General features: G+C 44.2%; 1 pseudogene; it reads left to right on the forward strand.

The window, feature by feature from the left end:
- Positions 1-795: 795 nt before the first annotated feature.
- On the forward strand, positions 796-1,711 carry LOC132890298 (dehydrodolichyl diphosphate synthase complex subunit nus1-like; annotated as a pseudogene).
- The last annotated feature ends 7,361 nt before the right edge of the window (positions 1,712-9,072 follow it).

Below are 9,072 nucleotides of genomic sequence, written 5' to 3' on the forward strand. Positions count from 1 at the left end.
CTATTCAGCCCATTGGCACAAACAACAGCAAGAGCCCTCTCCCCAGTCCGAAGGCGCAGAGAGGCGACACTCTCGTTCACTGGGGTAAACTCCAACACATAGCGGCTGAGCTGGGGAGCTATAAGCAAGCCCACACCAGCTCGCCGCTGCTCACCATGGGCGACTCCAGAGAAGTGGAGAGTCCAGCCCCTCTCGAGGGGCTGGGTTCCAGAGCCCAAGCTGTGCGTGGAGGTGAGCCCGACTATCTCTAGCCGGTACCTCTCAACCTCCTGCACAAGCTCAGGCTCTTTCCCCCCCAGCGAAATGACATTCCATATCCCAACAGCTAGCCGCTGTGTTCGGGGATCAGGTCGTCGAGGCCCCTGCCTTCAACTGCCACCCAATCCACACTGCACTGGACCCCTACAGCTACCTCTGTGGGTGGTGAACCCACAGGAGGTCGGGCCCACGTCACCGCTTTGGGCTGAGCCCGGCCGGGCCCCGTGGGCAAAGGCCTGGCCACCAAGCGCTCGCATACAAGCCCCAACGCCGGGCCTGGCTCCAGGGTGGGGCCCCGGCTGTGCCATACCAGGCGACGTCATGGTCCTTGATCAATTATTTTCAATAAGGGTTTTGGTGAACTGCTCTTGGTCTGGCCTGTCACCTAGGACCTGTGTGCCTTGGGAGACCCTAACAGGGGCATAATGCCCCTGACAACATAGCTCCTAGGATCATTCAAGCACACAAACCCCTCCACCACAATAAGGTGGCAGTTCTAGGAGGGTTTTTTTTAATGATTATTATTGTTATTTGATGATGGCGTTAGTGTATGAGTTGGTGTGGCGAGTTTTGCACGTCTTCCTGCAGCTCCAGCGCACGGCACTGTCCTGGTTCCAGGCACGCGCGTGGAAGCACACCTGGCTGCTATGGAGACGAGCCACGGCTGCTGTGCTGCTCCCGTTAGCGCTCGGCTTTGCTAATCAGAAGAAGCTCAGAGCCGCGGCGGGGAAGTGACCGGGCCGCCGGTGTCGGGTGCTGTCGGACTGCAAGGCTCTGGAGAAGCTCCCGCTGCACGTCTGGCTGCTGGTCGCGGAGGAGGAGGCACAGTTCACCGATATCACTAACCTGGTGGTGTGGTGTATGGCACTGGGCATCTCTTATGTCAGCGTGTTTGATAACAAAGGTGTGTTCAGGAGGAACATCTCCAGACCGATGGAGGAGATCGTGAAGCAGCAGAAGGAGCTCCTGGGTTCAGAAAGCTGCAAGTACTCCTCAGCCGAGTTCCTGAGTAAAGGCACAGGCACACAGGAACAAGTGTCATGGTGCCAGACGGTGGTAAAAGTCTTGTCTCCAGATGACGGGAAGCTCGGTATCGTGCGAGCGGCGCAGCAGCTGTGTAAGGCCGTGGAGCAGAAAGAGAGCACGTCCAAAGACATCAATGTCACTGTGCTGGACTCTACTGCGAGAGTCAAAGAACTTTCCAGACCCCGAGTTGGTGCTGAAGTTTGGCCCAGTAGAGAGCACGCTCGGCTTCCTGCCCTGGCACATCAGACTAACAGATTTCATCCCTTTACCTTCCCATAAAGACATCTCGTATGACGAGTTCCTCTGCGCTCTTCAGCATTACGCAGCCTGTGAGCAGCGACTGGGGAAGTGAGCGAGCCGTCCATCCAAAAATCCCAGACTGAAAGAATTCATGAGAGAGACTCCCTTTCCCCTCTCTTTCTTTCTCTCTCTCTATGTTTACAAAAGATGCAGCTGAGTATCAGCATCCCGATGCCACATCAGCATCTCTCCTTCACAGCACACAGCCTGGTTCTGACCCTGTGCACCAAGGCTCTGTGTGAGTGAATGAGTAAATACATGTATCCTTTCTTACTTTTTGAATAAAATCCCTTTTTGTGTCACTACCCTTCTAATGCACAACATGAGTCAAAAACGACCTGCATTCATTTTCCAGGTTATTTCATGTATGGCTGATTGTTTCTATGATATACTTTTGAAATAAATTCATTTTGTCATTTACTTTTCCAAATATGCAGTAAATATCTTGTTTTTGTTTTGCACAAATCATCATTTTTATTTTTCCTTTCTTAAGTTATGAACAAGCACAGCTTTTGTAATTCTACATCAAGTTTACACACATGGATCAGAACCTACCCGCATGCATTTACTACAGCGTTTGGTGGGAACTGTGAATTGTGCTTGTGTCAGACATTTCACAGCTCAGCACAGCGCCCTTTGCCCATCTAATACATGGAAGTAATGTTTTTCAATTGTTCTAACATTACCTTAGAAAAAAATTGATTGTTTAGGTTACCTTGAGAGTGAGTAGATTACTTCTCAGAAAGTTACAAGTAATTACTATTAGCTCCCGAGCTGTTGACATATTCTACTTTAGTTAGCTAATTTTATTGTATTTGGCTTAGCTAACTACATAGTTAATAAATAAATAACTGGCCCCATTCACTGCTAAAGTAATTACTTGAAACAAATTATTATTATTATAGTATTAAGACATTTAATTTTAAATCACACTTGGATGACCCATGTGTAGTAATATAAAAAGTATTTTTGTTCATAAAGTAGGAAAGAAAAAATTAAATTAATGATTTATGGTAATTAAAAACAAGATATTTAAAGAATATTTGGAATATTCAATCATAAAATAAATTGATTTCAAAAGATAGAGCAAAGAAAAACTCAGTCAGCATGAAATAACCTGGAAAATGAATGCAGGTCATTTTTGACCCATGTTGTGCATTAGAAGGGGTGTGCATATGTTTTGCATCAAAGGGTTAATATCTTAACACTTACCACAGTGCTGGTCTTTTTTCCCCCATTTGTGTTCAAAGTCTGTGTATCAAAGCAGTTGACGTCATCAAAGCTGTGCACATGTGAATGAAAATAATTTATCACATTAAAAAAATAAGTAACAAGTATGTTTTCTAATGTAAGAGAGTGTATGTTCATTTATTAAATTGTAAATGTACTCAAGTAAGAGTGAACAGTATCATGGGGGAAGCCATGGCCTAATGGTTAGAGAAGTGGCTTGAGGACCAAAAGGTTGCCAGTTTGATTCCCTGGACCAGAAGGAATGGCTGAAGTGCCATTGAGCAAGCATCTAACCCCAGGCTGCTCTGGGTATGTTGTGTGTCGCTCTGGATAAAAGTGTCTGCTAAATGTCATTAATGTAATTATATATTAAAGCTACTCCTATAAGTACAATTTATTGGTAAAAATTACTTAAGTTTATGCAATAGAGAAAACATAATGAGATCACACCCATTTCTAGTTGTGAGTTCATAACTTTATCTGATTCCACTGTATTAAGTATCAGTCACATCAAAAAGTATCATAATTAATGACTCAAAAATGCTTTGTGATGAGTAAACTGTGCATTTTGATCTGTGGATGTGTGTCAGTGTTCTGCTGCTCCTTTTTTGTTGAGTTCATGAACACACAGGCTGGAGAACTTCATAATTCTGAGAAACACACATCAGTACACTTTCATCTACACCTCCTTATCACCTCTAGACACTGTCTAACTGGATCTTAATCTGCATATCATGCAGAGTTTTTACTCGTCAAATATCAGTATTTACCAGTGAACAGAAGCACAGAGACACATCAGTCTGATGAAATTCTGCCAAAGATGTTACAAAAAATGTTAAAGGATCAGACCAGTTTTTGTCAATAACTGACTGTACACTATAAGTTTTGTACCTTTCAGAGTCTCTTCATACCTTAGTTTGGGCCTTCCCCATCTGTGTGAACCCTGCCTCAGTTCACCATACATCAGCTGTCCTGTTTTGTGGCTGCCATCCATTTTGATGACATGGCCAGCCAAGCTTAACTAGGTCTTCGGCAACATCAACTCAATGCTTACTGAGTCAGCTCTGTCTAGCATTTCCTGGTTTGTGATTCTGTCCTGCCAACAGATGCCCAAGATTGTATACAGCAATCTCATGTGGAACTGTTCCAGCTGCTTAATATGCCGAAGATACAAGGTCCACATTTCACACCCATAGAGGAGTGAAGAAATGACTATAGCTTTGTATACCTTGAGCTTTGTAGAGAGTCTGATGCCTTTTTGCTGGAGCACCTTCACTCTCAATCTTCCAAGTGTTTGTGTATGTTGATAAGAAATGTGGTGCATCCGTAACCAACATTCAGGCTAGTGACAAAGTTTTGCTACTTTTATCTCAGAGTCATGGTCTCTGACTTCAAGATAATCAGCAACAATGTCATTTAATTGCGGCAATTTTGTCCTAAATGGCCTATTGTACAGTAGCTCAGCCGGACTGATTCCAGTTGTGCTGTGTGGTGTACTATGGTAATAATAATAATAATAATAATAATAATAATTTCAATTTATATAGCGCCTTTCACAAACCCAAGGACGCTTTACACAGGAGTAACCAAAAAAAAAAAAAAAGCCACACTAGGAAGAGTAGTGTGAGGTAAAGAGAAAAGTTTTCATGTTAGCTTTGAAGGAAGTGAGAGTGGAACAGTCATGAAGCAATTGTGATAATGAGTTCCAAAGTTTAGGAGCAGCAACACTGAATGATCTGCCACCCATAGATGCCAGTTTAAAACGTGGAACAGTCAGAAGTCCACAGACAGAAGATCTGAGGGAGCGGGAGGGACAGTACAGATGAATTAGCTCACAGAGATAGGAAGGGGCAAAACCATGAAGCGCTTTATAGGTTAAAGGCAAGATTTTGTATTTGATCTGAGAAATAACTGCCAACCAATGTCTCTCGTCTCTCGTCTTCTTCCGCTTATCCAGGACCGGGTCGCGGAGGCAGCAGTCTAAGCATGGAAGCCCAAACTTCCCTTTCCCCAGACACCTCGGCCAGCTCCTCGGGAAGAACACCGAGGCGTTCCCAGGCCAGCCGAGAGACATAGTCCCTCCAGCGTGTCCTGGGTCTTCCCCGGGGCCTCCTCCCGGGGGGACATGCCTGGAACACCTCCCCAGGGAGGCGTCCAGGAGGCATCCGAAAAAGATGCCCGAGCCACCTCAGCTGGTTCCTCTCGATGTGAAGGAGCAGCGGCTCTACTCCGAGCTCCTCCCGAGTGACTGTGCTTCTCACCCTATCTCTAAGGGAGCGCCCAGCCACCCTGCGAAGGAAACTCATTTCAGCCGCTTGTATCCGCGATCTTGTTCTTTCTGTCATTACCCAAAGCTCATGACCATAGGTGAGAGTCGGAACGTAGATCGACCGGTAAATTGAGAGCTTCGCCTTTTGGCTCAGCTCCTTCTTCACCACGACGGACCGGTAAAGCGACCGCATCACTGCGGAGGCTGCACCGATCCGCCTGTCGATCTCACGCTCCATCCTTCCCTCACTCGTGAACAAGATCCCGAGATACTTAAACTCCTCCACTTGAGGCAGGACTTCTCCGCCAACCAATGTAGTTACTGTAAAACAGGAGTGATGTGAGCAGTACGCTTGACGAGTGTGAGGACTCTAGCTGCTGAGTTTTGGATGTACTGCAGGCGATTGAGCAATGTGGCAGGGAGACCATAAAAGAGAGAATTGCAATAGTCAAGATGAGTAAAAATAAACACATTGACCAACATTTTGGCATCAGTTTCCAAGAGAAAAGGGCGGAGACGTGCAACATTGCGGAGGTGAAAGAAAGCATTCTTGGTAATTAGTTTAAGATAGGGTTCAAATGTAAGGGTGGAGTCAAAGAGAACTCCAAGGTTTTTTATAACTTAGGAAGGACTTATAGACACACCATCAACATCAATAGTAAAACTGGAGAAGTTCAGAACCTGTCTTTTGGTACCTACTAATAGAACCTCCGTTTTGCTAGCATTAAGGCAGTTCTTATGCAGCCATTGCTTAGGGTCAGTGATGCAAGTCCTTAGCAGCTGAACAGAGGCTATGGAAGGGGTGATAGTGATGTAGATTTGAATGTCATCAGCATAACAATGAAAGTTAAGGCCATGGTTATGAATAATCTGTCCTATAGGAGAAACATATAATATAAAAAGAAGGGGACCAAGGACAGAACCCTGAGGCACACCTTGAGCAACAGTAACAGTGGATGATTCATGAACACCAATAGAGATAAACTGTTGCCTGTTTGCTAGATATGACTGAAACCAGGCTAAAGCTAAGCCAGTAATACCAAAAGAAGATAGTCTGGAAATGAGTATCTCATGATGTACGGTGTCAAAAGTAGCTGTGAGGTCCAAGAGAACAAGGACATTGAGATGACCAGCATCAGTTGAGAGCAGGAGGTCATTAACGATTCTTAAGAGAGCAGATTCAGTGCTATGCAGATTGCGAAAGCCTGACTGAAAGGGTTCATAGAGGTCATTACGAGCAAGGAAAGTATGAAGCTGAGAGGCTACAACTCACTCCATTACTTTAGCTAGGAAAGGGAGAGTTGAAATGGGTCTGTAATTGGACAGTGAAAAAGAATCTAGACCAGGTTTCTTTAGTATTGGTGTAACAGAAGCAATTTTGAGGGAGATGGGAACAGTGCCTAAAGCAAAACACTGATTAATCATAATGAGCAATATAAGGGGAGATAGCAGATACACAGGATTTAAGAAGTACAGTGGGTGCAGGGTCCAGCAGACATGAGGAGGAGGAGGACTTAGTCATGATTTCCGATACTTTAGAAGAATCAACAGGAGAGAAAGCAGAGAGACAGCAGTCAGCTTTATGAGACAGAGCTACTTGTGAGACAGAAGAATGAATTTCAGAATGAAAGTGTTGGTAAATACTGTCAATTTTATCCTTGAAAAAATCCAAAAAAGCCTGACACTGAGCAGGGGAACTGGGAGTGGTTGAGGAAGGAGGCTGAAGAAGTTTATTTATTGTATTAAACAGAGTTTTGGGTCTATGATTGCCACTCTTAATGATGTTGGTGTAGTAGGAGGATCGGGCAGCATTAAGAGCATCCTTATACTTTGTGATGTGTTCAGAGAAGAGTGAAAGATGAATAGTAAAGCCAGTTTTCTTATAAAGGTGCTCTAGCTGCCTTCCCTTGGCCTTCATGGCCCTAAGCTCAGAGGTGAACCAAGGAGAGATGCGATTCGCAGAGACCTGTCTAGTTTTAAGGGGAGTGAAAGTGTTAAGTGTGTTAGATATAGTATTATTGGAAATAGAAACTGTATCATCAGGAGAGGAAACCTCAGCAAATTTACAAAAAGGAGAGAGGCAGAGAAAGAATGCACATCAATAGAAGAAAGATTACGGAAAGAGACAGTAGAACGCAGAGGACATTTAGAAGAAGGCACACTGAGACAACACTCGATCAACTTGTGGTCAGTAAAACCTCCATCAGAACCCGATACAGATACAATTTTTATACCAGTAGAGCAAAGCAAGTCAAGTATATAACCATGATTATGTGTGGGAAAGTCAACATGCTCAGTTAAACCAAAACATTCAAAGACAGTCAAGAGCTCCTCAGTAAGGGAGCAACTAATGTCAACATGAATATTAAAGTCACCCAGAAGAATGCCAGCAGTACAGACAGATGAGGCTACAGTTAGCAGTTCATTCAGTTCAGACAGAAAAAGAGATGGCGATGGTTTGGGAGGTCGATAGATTAAGATCAGCAACATCGGTGTGGGAGTGGAGGTTTTCAAAGCCAGATATTCACAGGATGTAACATCATGAAAAACAATCTCTTTAAGTTTGAAACCACATCGGAAAACTCCAGCTAGACCTCCACCTTTCTCTGTGAGACGTGGCTTTGATATATATGTGTATCCAGCTGGTGAAGACATATTTAAATGTAGATAGTCCTCAGCCTGTTGCCATGTTTCCACCAGCAGAAGTATGTCCAGGGTCTTTTGGATAATTAGGTCATTAATGAGTGATACTTTGTTGGTGATGGAGCGGGAGTTTAAAAGCCCAATCTTCGCAGGAAACACAGGTGACAATCCAGAGAAAGCAGAACATTGCAGTTTCCCAAGTGAGCGAAGAACACCGTGATTAACTCCATGAGCATTCTTGTTGACCTTGGCAATCTGATTGTGAGTCCATATGATGGGTATGGAAGACTCCGAAGCATAATGAGCAGTTGGAGAGTGCGGAGACCGGTGAATATACCGAGGGTGGCGCTCCATTCCAATAGAGCGGCACAGATTAAATACCGCAGAATCCAAGCGGTGATGCGCAATAAGGCTTTTTAATTCCTCCAACGAGTAGGTGTAAAACATGGGTAAAAGCCCGGGCCACAAAACCAATACCCAGACCCACAGTCACAATCCAAAAACAGATAAATAGACGCAGTCCAATATAAGGTGCAAAGCCACCTTAGCCTAACACTGCTCATAAACGTAGCCAATACACCAGCGGTTCCACACCCAGAGTACAGTGCAGGGAAGCAATTTGACTAACCAGCACATAAAATAAGGCAACAGCATAGTAAATGGTGGAAACTCACTCACCACTGCTGAAGTCAAGCAGGTGGAAAGAAAGAGGGGGCTCGCAGGTGGGTTAGCTACAGGTGATTGCAAAAAGCCAGTGTCAAAACCAAGCAAGAAGAGTCACAAATTATCCAAAAAGAAACAAAATGGATTTGCAACACATTGCCAAAAATCAGAAGCACAGTTAAAGAAAACAAAAAAGAAAGAAAACGCCGGGGAGAAGAGGCAGCAAACTCGCGCACTACGTACTCTCAACCGGAAACTAATGTTGATGCTTGGTACATTATCAAATAGTTCTGAAGGTTGGCCCTCCAGTCAAGTTTCTGACTTTGAGCAATACGAATGCATTTCATGATAGAACGATTCTGCTGTTCAACTTCACCCTTGGCCTGCGGCCATAAAGTTGTTGTTTTCTTGTGCATAATACTGTTTTCTGCAAGATAATCTTCAAATTCTTTGCTTACAAACTAAGGACCATTATCAGTTTGCAGACTCAAAAGTAAACCATGTGTTGCAAAAATCTTTGTCAAGCAAGAAATCATTTTGTCTGTAGTAGTAGACTTTGTAATTTCAATTCCATAGAATCGACTGTAATAGTCAACTACAACCAAAATGAATTCTCCTGACGGCAAAGGCCCTAAAAGGTCAGCGGCTAAGTCTTGCCAAGGACCCGATGTTCTCACCATAGG

Source organism: Neoarius graeffei, chromosome 8, assembly GCF_027579695.1.
Source record: "Neoarius graeffei isolate fNeoGra1 chromosome 8, fNeoGra1.pri, whole genome shotgun sequence".
In the NCBI taxonomy this organism is placed as follows: Eukaryota; Metazoa; Chordata; class Actinopteri; order Siluriformes; family Ariidae; genus Neoarius; species Neoarius graeffei.